We start from the raw sequence: 23004 nt of genomic DNA, 5'->3' as shown, positions 1-23004 counted from the left end.
ATGTATGTGTGTTTTGGATCTTGCTCCAGAAGCTTATCCTCTCCATCTTTGCTACTTTTTTTTGAGTTGCTTTGGGAAACTGCAGGCTGCATATAAGGGGGAGGGAAGCTGGTTCACAAGGCCTCAGCCACTCAGCACAGAGACATGCACCAATTCCCTCTGCACCCTCTCCAGCTGCACCGTTCACATAACCTCGTCTGTCCCCTTCGGCTAATGATAGCAGAACCCGTCTCTCCCTTCTCTTCATCCCTCCCTCCCGCATCTATACTCGCACCCACAGTCTTTTCCACTCCCTTACACCACTGCTGGGCACACATCCCTCATTCCCTCTTCTGTGAACTTTGCTTTCCCTTTTTGTTGACATGAGTGTGTTTTCCGAGCTATTGGCCCTCCTTTTTTCTATGTTTCTCCACCCTGAGAAAAGTCCTGAGGTCGTTTGATTCCAGGATGGACTGAGAATGCAAGAGAGAGTACTAACTCTGAGCCCACACTGATAACTCTCCCCCAGTTTTTCAGTTATCTTTCCTCCAGCATATCCCTCACTCTGCCTCAGTGTGCCTGGGTCTGCTCCTGGCTGCAGCGTTTGGGCCAGCGCTCCTGCTGCGCATTATCCCAAATAAACAACTCATTACACATGTAATTAACCGAGGGGGCTATTGCAACAGCGGAAGCTAATCCGTGCTAACATTTGTGGAGGAGGGAGATTCAGGGGTTGTGTGTATGTATGTGTGTGTGTGTGTGTGTGTGTGTGTGTGTGTGAGAGAGAGAGTGTATGTGTAAAGGTGGTTATATAGCATTGAGAAGGAAGAACAGGGCAATTGAAATAAATCAAATCTGCGTCCCACTGAAAAAAATTAGCAATTGTTCTCCCCTTTTATCGCACTCGCTATCCCTCTTGCATGCACTCTGTCGTGTAGGGTAATCCCTACGGAGTTCACATTGCTCTTGTTTTTCTGAACAATCTGAGAAATGGGTCATCAACATGCTGCATGCCAGAGTTTTGAAAATAAGGCACTATCCATGGAAAGAAAAATCATGTGCAAGTCTGTAAGTAGCCAGCTTAATTAATGCACAAAGTGTCAGACAGTGAGATGGATAGATGGATAAGGTGGTGAAAGGTTTAGAATATTGCTTAATTGCTATAAAATGGGAATAGAGCTTGATACGAAGTATCTCGATTGTGACACTTTAGTACACATTTCTTTCCCTTAAAAGACATGACCTGAAACAGTACACCAAATGCTGTTTGTAATTATGCAGATGTATTTATTTCAAAGGTGACAGGAAGTGGGCACAGGGCCTTTGTCCACTCTGTGTCTCTATCATTGTGGCTGTCACTGTCATTTGCTCTTGCTATCTTATATAATTCATTGGCCTGAAGATTATCCCTGCAGGAGACAAACAGATCGTGTGAATGTTTGAAGAGTCACATTCAATCACACTACTCCATTAATTCCACTTCTGAACAGCACACGCACAGAATACTGTGTAAGTAATGTTCTGGCAATTTGCAGTAAAAAAAAACATATTAGGGTACACCTTAAAATATCCTCACAGTAAAAACAAAAAAAATCTTACATCATATTCTGTCATAGTGTTTTCCTGGGATGGGTGTAAACGACAAAAATACAACACAATGCGTGAAGACAGTTACCTAACACTTCGTGCGTATCTCAACCTTTGGTTTTTCTGAGGCTTACCACCAAGGTGCAAAACACGCAATGCACCAACAAAGCCGTGGCAAATTGTAAGAACCATACATTTAATCAGCTTCGTAATCTTTTATTCATGAGGTTATTGCCTTCGCACTCTACAACTGGCTGAAAACTCTTTAAGAAGTTTTCAGTGTTCTACATATACACATGATCTCGACGATGCATTCGCAAAAGCATAATGTGATGTAATTTCTTGCAATAACAGCAGCATATTGTCATATCACCCACACCTTGTGTATATGTAGTGGGTGAGCAACTTAGCAAGCGTATTTCAGTCCACGGAATTTATGAAGAAAATAAAATAAATGATTCATGTATATAAATAAGGCATGTTGTGGACATGGAAGTGATTGCATCTATGCAAGAACTTGGCTTGCCTTTATTAAACGCCTCTTTTAACACATGCAGTGGTGTTTTCTGTGTTTGAGAAAAGATTGTAGAGTATATATCAAATGAGCAACACTAAATAAAGCAAATGAGAAACAGGAAGAAAGGAACAGAGAGATAGATAGATAGAGAGAGAGAGAGAGAGAGAGAGAGAGAGAGAGAGAGAGACATGGGTGCTGGATGTCAGTGGAACTGCTAAGGTAGCCAGAGTCTCGGCATGTATCCCCTCACTTCCTCTGCTATTTATAAACCTATTCGGAGCTCTGTTCCAAAAATAATACAGTGACCATTTTTAACTCAACAATACTGTGAGCTCACACAGGTAGCCACCGGCGTGCGCACGGGACGAGCCGAGTCGAGCCGTGCGTAGGCGATCACGAGGGGAGAAAAGTCAATCTCACGGCTGAGCTATTTTTGTCAGGACAGCGTTGTTTAGGAAGTACGGGCCGCGGGCAAGCTAACAAGCAAGCTTAATACCACGCCTGTGTTACTTGCACTCTGGCATAGGAGCTCCCTAATTGTTCAGGGTTGAACACAAATACACACACACACACACACACACACACACACACACAGACACATACATGCACACACATGTACACACATGGTTATAACCACACGAGGTTATTTGTTTTTCCACTGGGGCCTACAGGAGCAGCTGCAGGTGAACGCAACCACCCCCGCAAGTCCACTCATTCAGAGAGAAGCATGGTCCCTTCTCATTTTTGCATCTCTCTCTCTCTCTCTCTCTCTCTCTCTCTCTCTCTCTCTCTCTCTCTTCTCTCTCCTTCTTTCCTTTTTTCTTTTTGTCCTTCTGTCTCTAATCACTCTCTTTCTTCTCTCTTCTCCTTGCTGCTCTCCTAGCAAACCTTGAAGTTTCAAATGAAGTGCTCCTCTCATTCATTATGCATACAACTCTGCGCTGCACATTTCCTCTCTCTTCCCCCCCTTTTCTTTCCTTCTCTCCTTTTCCAGACAGTACATCTGTAATAAAATTAATGACATCATTGGCTGCACTTTGGAGGAACTACTGGAAGAAAAGTCATACATCAAAGTAAACACACGGTGCCATGGACAAAAAAGAACTGAAAGAAAGAAAAGAAAGAAATGTAAGAAGGATAAAAAGCAAGAAAAAGAAAGAAAGAAAGAAAGAAAGAAAGAAAGAAAGAAAGAAAGAAAGAAAGAAAGAAAGAAAGAAAGAAAGAAAAAGACATTTTATAAAACACTTGCATACTCTATTTCCATCACATGGTTAGACAAAGCAAAGGAATAAATGATGGACAAGGAAGTAAGTGTTGAAAACAATGCTTTTGAAGGACAGAGAGCAAGTCAGCACTAATCAAGACAAAGTGTAAAGCTCCTTTGCTCTTTCTCATCACTTTTCAGAAAAGATTGTAACATCTCATCAGGGTGTTTTCTTCTCAGCAAAGCTAATTCTTTCATCGATATTCCTAAGGCTTTTATATGATCAAGTAAAATACAGCAAAATCACACACAATTTCAACAAAAATTTAATTATTTGTAAAACTTCCTGGGGAAAAAATCCTATTAATGTGTTATAGTATAAATAAAAGTTGCTTTCTTCTCTCTCTGTGTTCAGATTTAAGGCTGCAGCAGCCTGAAGGAGAAAGCCAGAGCCAGAGCCAGAAGCAGAAGCAGGCTCATTTGATGGGCCGTGAGGTGACAGCCTGTTGAAGGCCCTGTACAGCAGCCACCCCAAACACAAAGGCATGAAGTGTCATAACGCCAGCCCCTCACACGCCTCTCCTCTCTTTCTCTCCCTCCTTCCTTTTCTTTCTCACTCCCTTTTTTCTGCCCCACTCACAGTGCGTCCACTGCTGCGCATCCTTTTCTCTTGCTACTTCAGCCCCCTGGTTCGATGACAGGGTGCTGCTGATAAAGGTGCAGATGACTGTGGAAATATATACAGGTGTGTGCTGCCAAAACACAAGAAAGGCTAAGCTAATGCAGTGCACGTGCTGCCTAAAGCTCAACCACAAATGGAACAAAAACTTTCCTACCCTTTAACTCTTTATACTCAAACTGAAATGGTGATTCACGCCTGGCTTGTTTTGTCCCAGAAGTGCTACTGTAGTGTTTTTCGACGCTGGGTAATGAGAACAAGAGTATAGAGCATGATAAAATAACTGCGTCATGATCCCTTTTGAAAAAGTGGCTCGAGGGCCTCCACCTTCTGAGCCTATTGTGGACACAGGATCTACTAAAAATATCCCCCGTGCTTGTCTGACGGAGGTTTTTCAGATGGATGCTACTCCTGGTCGGGACACAGAGGGCCCTCTGTCCCCCTCCTTCACTCCCAGCAGAGGATGCTACAGAGTGACAGGGCTATGCTGCCCCCACTGACAAAGATAAATTACATTCACTGGAAAATATTTCAGCAACCCACCCCCCCCCCCACACTCACACATTTCCTTCTGCATCTCATTTTTTACCCTTATTTTTCAGCATTTCTTGGGCATTAGCCAGCACTACGATGGCTCTGTGACATGCTATTGCTTCACGATGGGACCTAGAGTCTCCCTTGCTGAGGACTGCGCTTGACAAACACACTAGGCTGAACATGTAAAAGAAGAGTTGCAGTTCTGGAGGGTTTTGCCAAGTGGTCGGAATCACCATAAAATCAGGATCTCACAGAGCATTTTCAGGGTTATATTTGGGAATGTGTTTTTAAGCTAGGCTTTGTTTCACTTGCAGGGTTAGCTACCAAAAATAAAGCAACAGCAAACAGATACGGCCTCAAAACGGTCCCGGGAACCTTTAATTACTGGATGCTCACATTGACAATACTCACATTTTGTATGTATATGTCACTGGGAGGGGAAAAAAAGGAAACCGTATCTTCTTAGAGCCTTCTCTCTCCGTGTAAGTTTGATCCAACGTTTGAGCAAATTCTTCTCTCTCTTATCTGCTTCTATTCTTCTCTGTCATCCTTTCCCCTAATCAGGACACTTGAACATTAATGGTGAATTTACATAGTGGTGAGGAGGACCAGCAGTTTTTACTTTTCAGACCACTCCGTGCCACGCATAGATGTGACACAGAACACCTGAGACCAGTACAAAAGCTTTCTTCAGTTCTTTACAATGCAATTAAGAATGACACCTCGGCCATACTGTTAGTACAGAGTCAGAGCTTGATATGAGTCGTATGGATGAGAAGACTGGAGTCATGCTTTCTTCATAACTACATATACACCTATCAATACACACATCACCTTCTTCATCACACAGCCTCTTTTAAGTCGGCTTGCTTGTCTTTCACAGCTCTCCTCTGTCTGCGAGGACGCAAACACAAATGTACCAAACTCCTACACAAACCCACCACCCACCCCATTTTCCTGCATGCACCTCACAGGACTCCACCCAAGAGGACACAAGCACACGCACACACACACACACACGCACACACGCACACACGCACACACGCACACACACACACACACGCACACACGCACACACACACACACACACACACACACACACAGCAAACGTGTAAAGCATGAGCCTGTAACACTTCCCAAACGAGCCCTGCTCAGCTCAAAGCCACGCAGAAACATTTTGAAATATGTTTTACAATGGAAGCAGACATCAAAGGCAGTTTAATTCCTCTGTGATCTCATGAATACCCCTGCCAAACAAAACCCATATACACCCTTCCCTGTTACACTGAAAGAACATTGCCTGGCATCACTGTTAATTACTAGACGGTGGCAAACACAAAAGACAAAAGTCACTAGGACAGGATAAGGTCCTTTGGCTAAATTTACCAAACACACATGCATTGTACCTAATTGAGTGCAAATTTCAGGTATTAACCGTGTTTCTTTGCTTTGTGTGAAAATTAAAGCAATTAGACAAAAATTATTATTTTTTTAAACCCAGTAAATTTACACAGTTATCAACAACAGTTCCTGTAAACAAGCTTTAATTATTATTTTTTATTAAAGTTAACTTTTTTCTTAAAGTGACTTAATCACCTGTTTGCGCTGGAAACTTACCGAGACTTGCGCGTTTGCCTCCGAGCCTAAGCATTAAAAACAAACATTCGCTAACCTCAAAGGCAAAGATCATACAGTAACGGCAAAGCACTTGCAATAGATTTTGCTTAATTGACAGTGAAAATCGTTTGCATTTAACAAATACATTTACTCACTCATGCCACCATGAAGTACTTTATAAGAAGGCTCCCCTTTGTGCAAAAGATAAATAAGCAGTCACAAAACTGCAAGACACACCGATTTCCTTACCTCTGGGCAAGAAAAAGTGCTATTACTTCTAATTACTAATTACTGCTAGATCTTGCCAATCTGAAATTACAAATGGAAACATTTTTATAAACTCTTTATGCCCTTGACAAACATTTATGGACTATTCCTAAGCTAAACTCTAAAGCATAATAAAGTGGCCTATTAAATGGTTTTATTCTGATGATTATATGTTAGCGTGTAAAGTTTAACAGGAATGCCTGTATGATTTCCTCTCACTAATTAGATATTCAAGCACGATTACAACTGTTTTAAAGATGGCTAATAATTTGAATGGAGCTGCGGCAAAATCGGACCCGTACGAGTCCCAGCAGGTGTTACAGTGTTGTGAGACAGATATACACTGTGTGCTCCATGCGCCGACAATCGGTTTAGGTCCTCTAGCCAATCCTAGTGACACGTGTGGAGCTAATCCCGCTCTTTGGGGGAACTGTAAAGCCATGTTGTCACTGTTGGTTTTGTGAATCGACACTGGCAAAATCCCTAGTGATTTCCCGCAGACGACAGGTCTGAGGAGGACCTCTGTGTGTGAGCATGTGTGTGTGCGTGTGTGTGTGCGTGTGTGTGTGTGTGTGTGTGTGTGTGTGTGTGTGTGTGTGTGAAAGTGAGAGAGAGAGAGAGAGAGAGAGAGAGAGAGAGAGAGAGAGAGAGAGAGAGAGAGAGCTTTCTGTATATCTTCATGTTAACATGTGAGTGTGTTCACCTTCCTGCTGGGCAGATTAGCCAAACACTAAATCCCAAGAGAACAACAGGTGAGACAAACATGCGTGCATTAACAGACACACAAACACACACACACACACACACACACACCCAGTGCAGCTTTACTGATTGCATTTAGTGTGAGGAACCATGTTCACACAGTGTATCTGAGGTCACTTTTGTGTAGAAAAAAATTATACACAAAAACAAAGCAAAAAATAAATAAATAAATATATATATATATATATATATATATAAATTAAGGTGAATAAAATGTAGACGAATATAAATAAAACAGATGGTAGAATGTACTGTACTTCAATACACAGTTACAGTGCAATGCTCTATATCTAAAAGTATTTTCCCCTCACAATTTATATTCATATCACATATTACTCAAATCCTTTTTAATAATGATGTCAAACGATATTTTGTGGTGATATTTTGTAGTTATCTGTTTAATTAAAGGTTGCGTAAGGCAACAAGAAAAATCGAACTCAACACAGACACGCCGAAATCTTATTACAAGCAATATTTATATTACAGTTTAATCCCTATGAGGAAGAACACATTTTATGAACTTTAGGGTTTGCAGATAGAATTGCAAGTCAAATAAACCTCTTCAACTTGAAATGTGTTCACATACAGTATTTCAAACTTTCTCGACCACTTTCAGAAAAAAATATGGTATTGTGCTGAGCATTGGTGTTGTTATCATTTTTTTTTAAATAATAATTTTAGATGTGCTGTCACAGCTGGATAATGTTAAATAAATAAGTTCAGCCTTAACTGCACTTTCTCCTTTTTTATATTATTGTTTTTTTATTTTTTATTTTACAGAAATATCAATATGACAATTTTTGACTCAAAGCAATACAATTATAATATTATAATGAGTTGGAGAATAAATAAATGATTTTGAACTCTCCCATAGATGGTATTGTGCCAGTAATTTCAATGACAAGGGGTTGTGTCCTTACAGCATAGACAAGCGTAAAAATAACTTCTTAGTGTTTAAACATGACATTTTAAAGTCTGCAAATAATAAAAATGTATTTATTAGCCCTTTCATTGTTTTTGTTTTCTTTTTTTCTCAACCACCAGATCCACATTACACATTCATAAGCACATGTCCCAAGTCTAAATAAATCTGAGGGTTTGTGAGATTTCAGATAATCATGACAGAAATGATTTTTAATACTAAATAAAAAAAAGATAATAATAGGGACCTGTTTTAATTTTTTTTAGTTTTAATAAGTTATTAGAGAGGAGACATTAGCAGAGAAGTTATATACCGCTGTGTGCTGTGACCCCGTTCATCTTTCACCGTTATATTCTCTATAATAAGGTCATTAAAGGTGCTGTTCTACATTTATATCACACTGAAAAAAAAAAGACCGTTCACTTTAACTCATAATATAAAGCGGTTTTGGGGTAATTTTTTACCTGTCAGAAGTACAAGGTCAAACCTTTTTGAGTCCTTAAAAAGCACTGTATATTCTGTGTTATGTGAAAAAAAGTGTGTCGTGTTTTCTTTATGCTAAAAGCTTAATTCAGGGTCGCGCGAGCGCTGGGGAAAAAAATTTAACGGTTCCCGCACGCGAGCCTGGCCAACTTTAAACTTGGAAGTGGCACGCGCCGAGTCTCTGCTCCAGCGTGATGTGTATAGGAGAGACTCAAACAGTGCGCGTGTATATTTATACTAAGAAAAGCAACAAGAATATAAAATGCTATAACGCCGATATACAATATAATCAAACAAGTCTGCCGGTGTCCGTGTCATCGTCGTGTTCGCGTTTACTTACTTCATTCTGTAGGAAATGTGGCCGGTGGAGCGTCCGTCCGTCCTTTCCGCCGGAGTGACAGAACGCGAAAAGGCGTCTAGGGAAGCCGGGGTGGACTTGGGAAACCTTCGCTTAGCTCGGTTTTTTTTTTGGGTTGTTGTTAAATCCACCACGGATTGGGGAAGAAACTCAAACAAAAAAATATATAAAAACAAAATAAAAAAAACCTAACAAACAAACAAAACAAGGCGCCACGCGGCCAAGAGTGTCGCTTTTGTGTGCAACGGGAGTGTCGCGTGAAGCTGGTGTGTGTGTGTTTGTGTGTGTGTGTGCGTGCGTGCGTCTCGTCTCGCGCCGTTCGCGTCTACCGGTAGAGAGTGCAGCTGAAGGGATGTTCAGCTCTGCTCCGCTCGTGCACTTCTCTCCCCCTCAGTCAGCGGCGCGTGCCTCTCCCTCGCCCTTCTCCGCGCCACGACAACTAATCGGGTTTACTCATGAAGTGGGGGCGGTGCTCGCATCACTACCCGGCTTTTAATGAAGGCGGAAAAAAAAACGTAATAACGCCTTATTATCCCTATCTCTGACCCATACCTGGTGAAGCGCGTACCTGGTGAAGTGCAGCCTACTCCAGACCCATTTTCACCAGTCTGGGATTAAACCGAGCTCTAGATTAAGTTTTATAGACCATGCACTGCAGAAGCATTGTGCACTCTCACAAAGAAAGGTAACCAAGTGGACTTCAGTTTCGGTGGGACTTCTTTTATACCTCTTCATAGGTACATTCAAGCTTCTTCATATCTTGCTAAAAACCAATGTATGTGTCATCACAAGAGCTTCCCATGTCAGAATTACACACATAAAAGTAAAAAAACAGCTTTTATGGTACCAGGCTGACAGCAAGCACTCTTCTGAGAGGGTTAGAAAGTATTACATGAAAGAATAACTGCATTTATTGTGTGTGTGTGTGTGTGTGTGTGTGTGTGTGTGTGTGTGTTTGTGTGTGTGTGTGTGTGTTTGTGTTTGTGTTTGTGTAAAATGTCTAGACACCTAAAAATACTTAATGTCACTCTGAAGTCAACTCTGTTTGATCAACAGGTTAACTCAATCTTGTACCTATTAGTGACCTTGGAAAGAACGGGCACATTCAAAACTCACTAAAAGACCATTGGTGAAAGTTTCGGTCGGTTTAGATTGTTCACCATATTGTTTATTTACTAATATACCTACTCTACTAACTAACTACTAACTAATATACTAAGTATACATTAGGGTTTAGATCTAACTGACAACAAACCTCTTGGTGCTTTTCAATTCATGAAAGAGGAAACATTCGATTCTAGGCAGCTGTGTCAGGAATATTGTACCTGTAAATCTTATAATATTTTAAATAATTGATAATAATTGTGTACTGAATTACATAACAAATCCCCCAGATTTGAATGAAACATTATTATTATTATTATTATTATTATTATTATTATTATTATTATTATTGGTGGTGGTGGTAGTGGTGGTGATATATTAGTTTTCTAGTTGAATTGAAACCTTTTTAATGATGGCTGTTTTCCAGGTCCTGTTTTATAATTTCCACCCCCCTCAGCTCATCTTTCAGCAGCTTTCCTTTATCTCTTTTGATTACAGCTGACACCGATGCTAAACACGAACAAGCATGCTGTGATTCAAAAACGTTCACTGGGTTAATATGCCAAAGACGAGTCATGCTGGGGTTAATTAATAGGCTGGAATACTTTATACGTGACCACTGTGCTCAGGCTTAATTCCATTAAGGTTGTAGAGTAACGCTAAATGATGAGAGAACAGAAACCATGATTATAGTAGTTCTTTCAGTTCCCCTTCAGATCCCGAAACACTGACACTCGTTTCTATATTTCTTCACAGAAATATTGCGTTATTACATTAAGCTTCTGGATGACAAGTTAATAGTTAATAGTGTAGTTCAGTTACAGACAAGCTAGAGACAGAGATAAAACATCATGCAGGTTAATGAATTAATCAAAGCAGGTAATCTGCCTCACAGACTGCAACCAGATCTGCTGGTGTCAGTTTACATGGGATTCCACCTCCAGGTCCCAACTCATAGTGAGCTTAAACAGCGTTTTCTCGTGTTCTTCAGGAATTGAAATCAATAGGCTGTGGTTGCAGTAGCTACAAAAATGGCTTTAAAGCTCACAGTACTTCCAGAATTTCTGCCAGATGTATAATGTATACCTAAAGTGTTAATGCTAATGACATTTCTGTCAGTCACATGGGTTGTAAAGAACAGGCGGTGATGTAAGGCAGTTATTAGTTGACTTTTCTAGAAGTTTGGAAACTTTATGTCTCACCCACCACATTCGCAGTTCCTTCAGCTCAATCACTCACTCCTCCAGATCGTCACGCATGCAGCGGCTCTAAGAAACGCCTTTTGGATTTCAGTATGTGCTCGCGCTTGTCTTGGTTGGCATCTGGTGGACATGGAAAGAAGACGAACAACAAATGAAATTCATTTAGACCTGCATGTTTCTGTAGAGGATCAAGGTGTGCAGTTCAGCATGGAGTGATAGAAAAATGCTGAGTAGTCTTATGCATATGCATGAGGTGAGGACCTATATGTAGGACACAGGGGGAATCAGTGTCAGAAGAAGAGCACTTGCAATGCTTAGGTTTTGTCCTTTTCCAATTCCTTGCATTGAGAACATTATGTTATGTCAAGAGTTATAGACATTCTTATGTGTACTTGTATAATTGAAAACCAGCTTTCAGACTAAAACAACACTTTGAATGCTGTTTTTAAAATCCTTACAGGATCAGGTCTAGATATTTCCAGGTTGATATTTCTTTGTGTGAACTATCTGGTACTGATGCTACATCAGAACCCTATGAGTCCTGCTCTTTCTTCTTTCATTTCAAGCTGTCATAATATTACTCGAAAATATATTACGCTGAACCTTTCTGAGTACAGCACTGTCACTGGGGTGTGTATATTTAGTAGGTAGCTTTCTCATAGTAACATGTCTATAATGTGGCTTAGAATGTCAAAGGGTCACAATCACTGTCAAACTTCTGGTGCCAATACTTCAGAGATCAAAATGTGCACGTACAAGTTTTCATATGCTCAGGCCTATTGACTACTGTCTATCTTATTTATTTATTATATTGCCCTGCATTTTAGTAAATTAGTCAATAACCAATTTAAACCAGTCCTGCTGTAAACTGTACTATAAACATAAAAGCAAGGAAAACAATTGGCAGTTGTGTCATGCATGCCTGTATGTTTAGACTATTTGTAGTATCAGAGTAAATGATCTGGTTAAATATTGAAATTGGCTCAATGGACTGAAATATGCTGATGAATTGCACACCACATAGCATGTCTCATATGCTATTAATACTTGGATTTGCTTCTTGATACTAAATAAGATATTTATCCTACACACAGATGCATTTGTTTGAGATCACGTGAGATTTCAGTTGGCTTTCTAGTAACTAGAAAATAAATTATTATATAAGTTATTTAGTCATTCATTTGCTCATTTATTCTTTTGTTCATTTTGTGATTAAAAAATCAGTATAAATGTCATTTCTATTTTAGATTTGGCTGCTGTGAACTGGGTACTCTCTCAGCCAGCCAGTTGTTGTACTTAATGTTAATATATAATATATAATATATAACTATTTTTATATATATATGTATATATATTTTATATATATATAATGTTCCCAAATATGTTTTGTTAAAGGAATAAAGAACAACAATTTATAACAATCTATTTCCGTAGAATCAGAAATCAGAATCAAAATCAGAATCAGGTTTATTTGCCAATTGTGTTGACACACATAAGGAATTCGGTTCCAGCTGTTGATGACTCTTAAAAAAAGTACAGATATAAATAACACTATACATTTAGCTTAGACTATACGAGACAAAACAGACTATATGTGACAATACAAACAATACGAGACAATAAAGACAATACAAGACAATACGAGACAATACAAACAATACGGACATGATAAACATCAATCTGGCAAACAGAAATCATCAAGCGTGTGTTTGTACTGTGTGTATGTGCATGTGTATAATCTGCTCATGTGAAAAGCAATCTGGCTGTCAAAGCTGATAATGTTGTCAAGCGCTCAAATCAGAGTGTTCACACTGAGCAGTGCAGCACTGGGGAGAGAACGGCCAAATCACACATCTCTCTCTCTTTCTTTCTCTGCCTGTCTCTCCTTTTCCCCCTCCCCACTTGTTCTTATATCAGCTACAGACTGGTGTCAGATTAAAGGAAAAAAACAACATTGGTTGTCCTATTAAGGTGTCAGGCCTTGGCACAGATTGAACAAGTCTCTTAAACTGTAATGGATGGATGAACAATATTCTTCCATTGGATATATTTCGCTGAGCGCTGTGGGTCCAAAATATGCCATAGGTGTTCAATTAGGTTTAGAGCTGGTGACTATGAAGGTTTTAGGATTTACATAAATTTAATAATACAAAAACATTCAGGGATATTTGGCGGTGATGTGTGAGTGGGGGCGGAGTCATCCTGAAAGACACCACTCCCATCAAGATAGAAACGTTTCTTCTCAGGGTAAAAGTGATCAGATAAAATGATTGTAAATGAATTAGCAGTTGTTCCTTGTTTCCCCCAAAGATTTAAGGTGACACAAACTCTGCGTGCAAAATGTCTCCATAGCATAACACTCATATCTTTTCCTTTAAGGTTTAATATGTTGGATTTTAATAGATTATTATTTTAATAAAAAGGATAAATAGATATATTGAAGAAGTTGGATTTTTCTTCTGATGTACATTTATTTTATTCATTTTATTTATAACATTTCAATAAATCTTTCATGTTACGACTCTGAAACTTTAAAAATAGCATTCGATGCACTCGTAAATAATTAAGGTTGTGCGTATGTTTACAATTAATGTCAAAATCAGCAAATTTGCCTACGTTGAATTGCAAGGCTTTTACATGTTCACAGTCATTTGATTATAAAGATAATAATCCAAAAAAGCCAGGTCAGGCAGGTCAAACAAGAAGTTAGTAATGACTGTTCAGTTTTACGTTTGTATAATTTTGCACATTACTGCAATTTATTTTTATCTTTTTCAGCAGCTGTACTACCTTATCTTGAAAACTTAATTGTCAAAGTGAAAAAAACAAGTAGTATCTTTGTATTGCAATTCCATCACAGTTGATGTGCCACCGATGTCATTAAAAAGTTAAGGACACAATGGTTGATTCATGATACATTTTGTAATTTGCATGTTATTTTGGACAAAAAAAGCACATCAATACTACCCCTTTCATTTATTATAGATGAACTATGCGCATTGCAACACAGCTACGCTTTTGTTCAGGTCATCGCTCTCGTTTCAGGGCAGTGGAAAAAGTCTTGTGGTGTTCTAGTTAACTGAACAATGGTGAAGTCTTTATCTCCCTTGTCAGTACACCTGTGCTTTGTCCCACTCACCTCAAGACCCTGCCACAATACAACAAGACCTAATGATGAAAATACTTTTTCAAATATCAGAACTTGTTATAAGGTTCGATCTATATGGTGTGGTCTTTGTCTTATGGGAGTTGCGAAATAAGTTGCAGATGTTTGAAAGTGAACTTAATACACTGTTCAGCCAGCAGGGGCAGTGTAAAGCTTTCAGAATTCTGTCCATCAAATAAAGGAAATTTATAAGGAAATAGTTTAATATCACGATGTAGTATTTAATTTTTTAATGATAAAATCAACACGTAATATGGCATAGTGTGAGATACACAATCAAATTAGTATGCAGTACATTCACTTTTTTACATTTTGCTGCTTTATAGCTGCAGCTGTAGAGTATATTTTTCCAGAACACTAAAGGGGTTAGGGGTTGTGTTTGTCTATTCAGAGCCATGAATACAAAAATAGGTTGTCACAACAAGAAAAACTGCAACCATTCTGGTTTGTAATCAGGTACAAATCAGAATCAGAAAGAACCTACCAAATCTTTAATATTTTATGCCAAAATACATTTTGTGTAATTGACTTTGAAGCCTAATTTGTAACATGCAGCAGCCTGAAGTAGCTGAATGAAGTCTCCTTTATTCAGCTCTTTCCAAGTCTAATATTTCAACTCCATGGCCACATCAGAACACATCATCATCGTCAACATTATCATCTCCATCAATACTAAGAGGCAAATTAATAGAAACTATTAATATTAGGTGACTGGAAAAACAAAGCATGACTTTCATTAAAATGGGAGCTCAAAATGCATACATTTCTAATAAGGAAATTTTATTGATATAATTTATAGAAGGAGTATCCAGTGTCGTTTTGTAAACGTAAACTTTTTCTGTGTATTCTTAGGATAACAATAAGGAAATCTTCAGGACAGATGATATACTTTTCAGTAACATGAAAAACTGAGACAGAAATAGAAAAGAGACGCTGGAAAAGGAGTTTTTGCCAAATGTTACAAACAACTGTTTTAATGTGTTTTGTTGTCTTTTGTATACAGTTCATTGGGGCCGATTCATGCTTTAAAGAGAATGTTGCACTTTTAGAGAGTTTAATATGTGTTCATCAAGCATAATCCCAATTTTTAAATATGTATTAAATTACTGTGAATATGTAATAAATTATCCAATAAATGACTGCGAATGTAAGTAAATCACAAAATAGTAATTGTCGATTGTGAATGAACTGAGTGAAATGGAAATTGTTGTTAGTGAATGAAATGAACTGGATGAACGAACAAGGATCTGACTTGGCTGATACATGCATGTGGTTTGTTCAGTTTACCACCCTTTTAACAAGAAGAGCAGGAGGGAAGAACAGGGCACTAGAAAAGTGACTAAGACAAAGCATAAAACGAGAACCTTTGGATGAATGTGTTGTTTACAGCGCAGCACAAATTTGTTAGTATTATTGCAGCATTTAAAATGACAATGTACATATGTAAAATGTGACCACTCTCAAAACTAACGTCATTGAAAAACTTTTGGTGAACAGAATCATAAGATTAGAGTCACTGGAATGAATAAAAATGACTGATACTAGTCTTATACTGTATGGGTCCTTATTTTGGATTTAAAAAATAACCATCAAATTGAAAAGAAAACATGGGCTAGATATTTCTGATTCAAAATCCAAGACTGTTCAACTAGTAGCACTTTTGTTTTTGCAATTTTCCACTTTGCCAACCATTTAAGCCAGTAGTGATTTGCGACAAAAAAACTAGAGTTTCACCCTATTGATAAACAAAGAACACGCAGCACAGTGGTGAACTCATTAATGGAATAAAATCATATTGCGATTTCTGTCTTGGCAGCTCATTCATGCTACCACTCTTTAAATCAGTGCTTGTCCTTCACTTGGCAGAACATGGACGCCCCACATGACAACAGTGTCCTTTGAGAGCTGCCAGTATGATGGCAATGATTTGCTGCTGCAGTTGTCACATGGCTAATATACGAATATGGAAACTCCCGCAGAAGTCCAAGTCAAACTTTACGTTTAAAACTTTCATTAAACCCCTAAAACATATTTTGACCTAGTGATTATGACTCCAAATGAATACTATGTTTCATGATTTGAATGTGTATGCTGAATGAATATTACGGTTACCGGGTCTTAACTAATTTATTAATTTATACTTTGAGTTCACCTTAACTTCAGTCCAGATGGTAGGTTAGTGTGTATCTATTTACAGCTTATCTCTGAAGTGCAAAAGGAGGTCATGAGGACTCCAGTGTTTATGGAGACTTAAAGTCTGGGTTCATCAGGCAAAAATGTCTAAACTTCTCTTAGTTAGACAGTGTCTTCAATTCATCCAGAACTGAGTCCTGTAGGCATTTAGGTATTCATCCGGATTTTTTTATATATATACTGTATATATATAATGTTGTATTACAGGTTCTATTTGTCAACAGTTTTTAGCTCTTTCTTCTATTTAAAAAAATAAAACCAGACTAATAGTTCATGTTAACATCATCTAGTATATGATAGTCTCTATGTAGTGCTTTCCAAGTCCTGAATTTCAATTTAGGATTATTACCAACAGAAATTACATAAGCAAGCAATATAGAAAGAAAAAAAAAATAATGCAACTATTCTGGCTCGGTCAAAAAGTACAGTTTATGTCCAAACTCTTGCAATTATGAAACTTTAAAGCATTATGGCTATTCCAGTCCATAAAATAAAATCTTGTTAACAGTAATATTGCTTTTCGGTATTTGACCTTACGCATCATTCTCTCAAAAATCCAACACTGCCAGACATACAAAATGCTCCCAAGGAAAGTTTCTACAACTTCCTGAGTTCCTCTCCTTCATTTTAGTGTAGTACGGTGGTTTCTTTGTATATTTTAGCCTGAGGCTCAAAGTTCCCCTTGTCCGTCGATTGCTTCACATGAAGAGGGGGTAGAAAGAGAGGAAAAGAAAAGCGCTTCTAATGATTTTTCCTCTTTAAAATGGATGGAAAGTCATAAGCTAGGTGAAATCTGCACAATTGTTATATTGTTTTACTAGTTCTTTTTTTCTTCTTTACATAATGGTACCACTAAAAAAGATGCCAGCATGCCACATTTTTCTGTCTCTAGACTCCCGGTGCCAACCGGTGTTTCCTGAGCTTGTGCAACGGCCTGACAGATGTTGTATATTATGGACACGCAGTGGAAAAACCTACATGTCCTGGCAAATAGACTAAACTGGCCATACATTACTTTTTGGAGCAGACAGTATATACTATATGGTATGTCTGCTATAAAATGAGACCACAGTAACACAAATGGACTGTTTCACATAAATCATACAAGCTGCTTTAAAGATTTTAATAATTTGCTATTTATTGTTGTCTGACATTTGAATGATAGCTTTCATTTATTTAAACATGTCTAACACCCTTCTTTTGTTTGCTTTTGCTTCTATTTAAATTTTATTTCCTCTTACTTTTACTTTTTTTTTTTTTTTTCACTTTTAGCCCACCCTCCCCTTCATGTCTACTTCATTCTTTCTGTCTGTCTCTTATTCTGTTATTTTGGTTTTTTCTTCCTTTCTCTGGCTGGTCATAGAAATGCAGCAGTGAAATACAGTATATAAGGAGCTATTGTGCAGCTTTAACCCAACTGCTCCCTACACCCTTCAGGTGGTAAAGAAAACTCTTCCCTTCTCCTGAATAATTCAGTCTATGGTGAAGAGTTAGGGCTCAAGGTGAGAAAAACTGCATGAGACCAAGTCCTACTTGGCTACGACACTGCGGCCTTACTACCCTATGACCCCCTAAGATTGGAACATATGTACCACAGGCTCATGGCACTGGATATTATAACACAACCTCTCACAGCATGTAACAGACATTTACATCCGTTAATAGCCACGCTCAGAATAAGCATGGCGGGTCACAGACTTTACGATGACAGTTTGTGTATTTGTTCTAATGACTCAGGTAAATTTTTTTTTATTCACTCGTAAAAGATTTTCTTAGGATTTTCTTACTAAACCCTGCCAGGTCCAATAATTTGCTGTTCAAATAAATTGGAGTTGTGTTTGCGGTGAGATCCACTCACCCTTGATTAACGATAAGAATCTAAAGCCATCTGGGACCATTTGCTGCTAGGAAAACTCAACTCTCCTCCCACACAGGCGATACAGAGGTTGAACATGGTGAACATGGATGGAGAGGAACTTGCCATGACACAGCAATCAGCAGACAAGCATGGAGCAAATTTTAGGAACCAGGCTCTATCTAAACCACTTTGTGGCATCAGAATGACCCTATACTCAAACAGAAGCAGACATCAGGCAGACAAGAGAGATTAGCCTGAGATCAAAAGGTGGTGAAGTGTAAAGTTTAGTAATTGTATGGTAAAAAGTGCACGGCAGGGACAGCGAGAAAGAAACAAAGAAACAAAGATGAAAAATTAGGGGGTGTAGGTTACACCCCTGGCATTAAATACTACACACTACAAAGAGGGCAGCAAGATGGTTCTCAGTCTGATCCTGATCTTAGAAGTTTTCCACGTTCTCTTAAACTCTGTGGGTTTCCTCACGGTTCTTTGGTTTCCTCCCAACATCTTGGTGACAGCCCTAGTTTGAATGAGTGTGTGTCTGTACCCTGGGTTGGACTGGTGTCAAATACAGAATGTATTTTATAGACAATACTATAGTGATGAATGTTATTTCTTTTCTTTCCACTTCATCTTGTGTTTCCATGTGTTTAATATGTCATAGTTAACTAAAAATTTTGTGTTAAATATGAAATACTTACTTGACAGATTACATTATGTGCTGTGTAACTTAAGAAGATGGCTTCTGGATCTCCAAAAGGCAACATGGTCACTATTGCAAAAGCCACATGCCGACTAGGTTTAATATAAATAGATGGGGGGGTTCTTTCTGTTCCAACAACAGGGTTTCATGATTAATGGGTGTATTTATTCAAACAGGACAGGTTTTACTTCACAGTTTGAAACTGCTACAGTTCCAGCATCTTGGTCACATGCCTGTATAATATTCAGTAGTTAATACTGGAACTACAGTTGTTCTAGAAAAGCACCAGGATAATTCTCAGTCAGTGGAAATTTCATATACACTTCAAAGAGCTTTGAAAATGGTAAGAACACACATAAACACAAACAGCATTTCTACACAGCTACCGTCGATGCGCCAGATAGTGACTCAAAGGGCCAAGAGAGGATCGGCGGCAGAGTGCACCTTTTCTTTTTGCTATAAGAAAACAACAGCGCTCTTCCCCAGCCGCCGTTCTGATCAAAGATTCGTGTGACGGAGAAGGGGGAGTTTTCAAATGAGGAGCAGGGGAGCTTTTGTAAACTGGGTCATAGTTGCCTTGCCTCAGTCTCCTAGGGGAAGCGACACGGCACTGCCTGAACACCCAGGAAGAGAAGGATTAGATGATAGAGATCTTGTCAGTTGCACTTCTTCCAAAAATGCTGCATCAGAAATATTATTCTGTGAATGTAAATAAATCTTGGGCATGTTCATGGGGAAAGTGGTTTGATATTAATGTTTGTTTTCAGTAGATTTATATTACAATTTATTGGCATCACAATTTTTGGGGTTTATTTACTTGCATTTCTCTTTCTTTTATTTTTATTTTTTAACATTAAGACTATTTGATCATTTCACAGGTTCTCATAAAATTAGTATCCATAAGTCAATTTTTAAACGGTAGACAAAAAATCATAACTGATGCACCTAAATTCCTTCAGACATGTTCACATTATCAAGTAGGGTCATTCTTACTGCTCCTAAAAAAAAAATCTCCACAGCATTCCTTAAAATAACTATAAAGATTATTTTTGATGACATAAACAATACTGTGTTTCGCATATGAGTATCTAACAGACACTTATTTTTAGATTTTAGATTTGATTTTATGTTTCCAAATTGCCCTCTGACTTTCCCATGTCAGTATGAAACCTCGACACTGAGCATACCATATAATATATTTTTATGTGTGAGCTTGGGCTTCAAATCATGGAACTTTCTGTAATATTAGATATTACAGATTCTGCCACAGACTGTGAGGCTGCTATCACACTAATTGACTCTAAGGTTAAAAAAAGTTTCAAGATTGTAAAAAAAAAAAAAAAAAAAATACTTTTCATGAATATTTCATATTCTCATTTGTTTCTTCATTTCTTCTTTTTTTTTTTTTTTGCTGATGAAGCTTTATGATTGTGGTGTGTCTTGAGTTTCATTACACTTCAGAATATGTAAAGTCCATGCTAATATATTGAAAATCATAATATAATATACCCCAACACATGATGACATAACTCAATAAATTAATGTAAAAAAATCTCTGACAAAATGTAAGGTGGCCAAGCACCTATTTGTGTTAAAGCGAATACTTCACAGTAGTACACTATTCATAAAAATATGAATAAATAGTTAAATGACAAAATTTTATTTAAATGTACATAACTGTATCAGGAGAAAATGCCAGGAATCACTTGTAATAAAACCCTAAAATTTCCATGTGCACCAATTCTTAACTTGACTGAAGTAGGAAGGAGGAAGGGGAAATTTGGGGGAGAAAAACTCACCCGTGTCGTTTTCGTGCTTTTTCAGGAAGTCACACCCTCCAGTTCCTGCTGTGGGCCAGGTTAATCAAACATTCACTAGACTACACAATATTTTAGACAAAAAGGAAAAAAAAATGTCCTGCATTAATTAAGCCAGACCAGCTGGCTTTGAACGGTAACCACCCGAATTGGGTTGTCTCCCCGGATCCTTTTTCGCCTCTGAACAGGGTGTCATACACACACTTCAAAATGAAGACCATACCCCCACCCTCCAGCCCGCAAAACACACACCCTGTGCCAAAAAAAGCGACCTGTAAGATTTGGGGTCTAGAGACACAAGCACTTGGCAATGCCCATTCTCCACCTGCTCATGCCACTCCAGGCCAGAGGGTATATTTAGTACTTTAGAGGTATCAGTATCACCCAGACCTTTGTCACTGGTGGAATTCATGCCCAGGATTACAGCTCACCCCTACCCCATTTTATCTGAAAGCATGCCAGAAAGAAACAAATCCACATTCTGTGTGAAATCCACTAACCTGAATACGTGTACGATTCATCCTTAGTATTCAGAACAGTTTATAGACAGCGCTAGGCCAATTAAATTACAAGATGTTACCGTACGGCTAGTTATTTTCGTACGTTTTAGGTATGCCAACCTTCCAACCACAGCTATCTTATGTCACATCGATCGCTTGTCGTTTATTTACCCTTGAAAATGCATGCTTTTGCACTGTTTCCTATCATCGGCTTCATACGCACTTTCCGAAGGAATATTCATTAGAGTCCAGCTTTCCCTGAAATAGCAGAACCACGCGGAATTCGCCTTTCCCGCATCAAACAAGAATTCCCACTGGGTCCGGGAAATCCCATTCTCTTCGGACTATCCTATTTGTATCGACCCTGTAATAGTATTTACAGTGTCAAAGGGATTTCAGCCCATTGGTGGTTTTGTTTTAGTATGACGGAATCATTGTTGTTATAGGTGGCTAATGTTACGTGAGTGTAGTGGGATGTAATTTCTGTGAAGCGAAGGACAAAAAGCCATGAAAATGCATAGTTAGTGCAATAACAGTGGGGACAGAGCTCATAAAATCACTGAATATGGAATCCTTTAAGACTATCCGGCACAATTTGAATAATATTATATGTCTGTAATGTTAATTACATAAAACCTTTTCCATCTTTGTTTTCTTAACGAAAATAATCAAAATATCATTGTCAATGGCAAAAAAGGCTCTTTATTCTAAAAACCTTTATTTCCTCCATTATTTATCTCAATCTGAATTTTTTGTCTTGTGACATGCCCTGTATATTATTTAGGGGAGGTTGGGGAGGTGTTAGCTCAGTGGTCATTAGTTCAAATCCATGCACCACCAAACTACCACTGCTGGATCCTTGAGCAAAACCCTTAACCCTTAATTGCTCAGTTGTAAGTCACTCTGGACAAGGCCATTAATATAAATGGAAAGGGAAAAAAAAGAAAGAAAGAAAGAAAGAAAGAAAGAAAGAAAGAAAGAAAGAAAGAAAGAAAGAAAGAAAGAAAGAAAGAAAGAAAGAAAGAAAGAAAGAAAGAAAGAAATACTGTCCTTGCCAAAATTCTTAGGTCAGTTAAAAACACAGATAGAAAACATTATTATCATTTACTCATTTAACAGGTTGTAACATATAAAAAAAAATTCATGCAATGTTCAAAGAACACACACATATATATATATATATATATATATATATATATATATATATATATATATATATATATATAAAAAAACTGGAAAGCATTCCACACTTTTAAAACCACAACTTTCAGCAACGTTCTACAAACTAAATTGTTAGTTGAGAACTCTGTCTTTCCTTCTGTCTCTTTGTGCATGTTATTGGACGGGTTTGTGGGCAGCGTGATAGTCGAGGTGTTGTGAGTCCGTTCTGTGTTCTACTCTGAGGGACAGCAACTGCAGCAGCTCACAGGAGCCTGGCTGTCTACACGGCTCTGGAGGAGCGAGAGCGAATGTGGCAACGCACAACAGGCTGAGACGCCCCAGCCGTTGACCACAGGAGCCACCGTGGCTCCCCGAGCACAGCACCCTG

At 38.4% G+C, this 23004-nt stretch overlaps 1 protein-coding gene and 1 long non-coding RNA gene across 4 annotated transcripts in view; both read right to left on the bottom strand.

The window, feature by feature from the left end:
* mef2cb (myocyte enhancer factor 2cb) overlaps positions 1 to 9487 on the bottom strand; it is a 53103-nt gene extending 43616 nt beyond the window's left edge. The window contains exon 1 of one of the 3 annotated variants that reach the window (XM_046841554.1): positions 8895 to 9487. The gene's annotated coding sequence lies outside the window, so the exon portion shown is untranslated. The remainder of the gene's footprint in view (positions 1 to 8894) is intronic. The other 2 variants (XM_046841553.1, XM_046841552.1) reach the window with 2 other exon arrangements.
* A 1024-nt stretch (positions 9488 to 10511) lies between these two features.
* Positions 10512 to 21137, bottom strand: LOC124380502. The gene is made up of 3 exons (XR_006924687.1): positions 20938 to 21137; positions 11223 to 11338; positions 10512 to 10675 (listed from the first exon to the last, which is right to left on the bottom strand). It is a non-coding gene; the product is annotated as an uncharacterized LOC124380502 (long non-coding RNA).
* Positions 21138 to 23004: the final 1867 nt, after the last annotated feature.

This window comes from Silurus meridionalis, chromosome 27 (genome assembly GCF_014805685.1).
Source record: "Silurus meridionalis isolate SWU-2019-XX chromosome 27, ASM1480568v1, whole genome shotgun sequence".
Classification (NCBI taxonomy): Eukaryota; Metazoa; Chordata; class Actinopteri; order Siluriformes; family Siluridae; genus Silurus; species Silurus meridionalis.
Note: the sequence above shows the minus strand (reverse complement) of the source record. Positions and strands in the feature narration are given on the sequence as shown.